The 541-nt window shown below is 36.8% G+C and overlaps 1 protein-coding gene across 34 annotated transcripts in view; it reads right to left on the bottom strand.

Annotated features, from left to right (window-relative positions):
* The window catches only part of ZFAT (zinc finger and AT-hook domain containing), a 264,652-nt gene that overhangs the window by 170,104 nt on the left and 94,007 nt on the right, over nucleotides 1-541 (bottom strand). The window lies entirely within an intron of this gene.

The following is a 541-nucleotide window of genomic DNA, read 5'->3' as shown; positions in this document are numbered from 1 at the left end:
TGCGCGTCCGGAGCCTGTGCTCCGCAACGGGAGAGGCCACAACAGAGAGAGGCCCGCGTACCGCAAAAAATAAATAAATAAATAAATAAATAAAAAATAAAAGAAAATAAATAAATGGATGCATGTAGTTAAAAAAAGAAAAACAGATGAATGAATAAAGAAGATGTGGTGTATATATACAATGGAATATTCCTCAGCCATTAAAAAGAATGAAATAATGCCATTTGCAGCAACATGGGTAGAGCTAGAGATTGTCATACTGAGTGAAGTAAGTCAGACAGAGAAAGACAAATATCTAAAAATAAATGATACAAACGAACTTACTTACAAAACACAAACAGACTCACAGACTTAGAGAATGAACTTATGGTTACCAGGGGGGAATGGTTGGGGGAAGGGACAGTTAGGGAGTTTGGGATTGACATGTACACACTGCTATACTTAAAACGGATAACCAGCAAGGACCTACTGTATAGCACAGGGAACTCTGCTCAATATTATGTAACAACCTAAAAGGGAAAAGAATTTGAAAAAGAATAGA

Source organism: Physeter macrocephalus, chromosome 15 (assembly GCF_002837175.3).
Source record: "Physeter macrocephalus isolate SW-GA chromosome 15, ASM283717v5, whole genome shotgun sequence".
Classification (NCBI taxonomy): Eukaryota; Metazoa; Chordata; class Mammalia; order Artiodactyla; family Physeteridae; genus Physeter; species Physeter macrocephalus.
The sequence above is the reverse complement of the archived record's forward strand: the minus strand, read 5'-3'. Positions and strand labels throughout refer to the sequence as shown.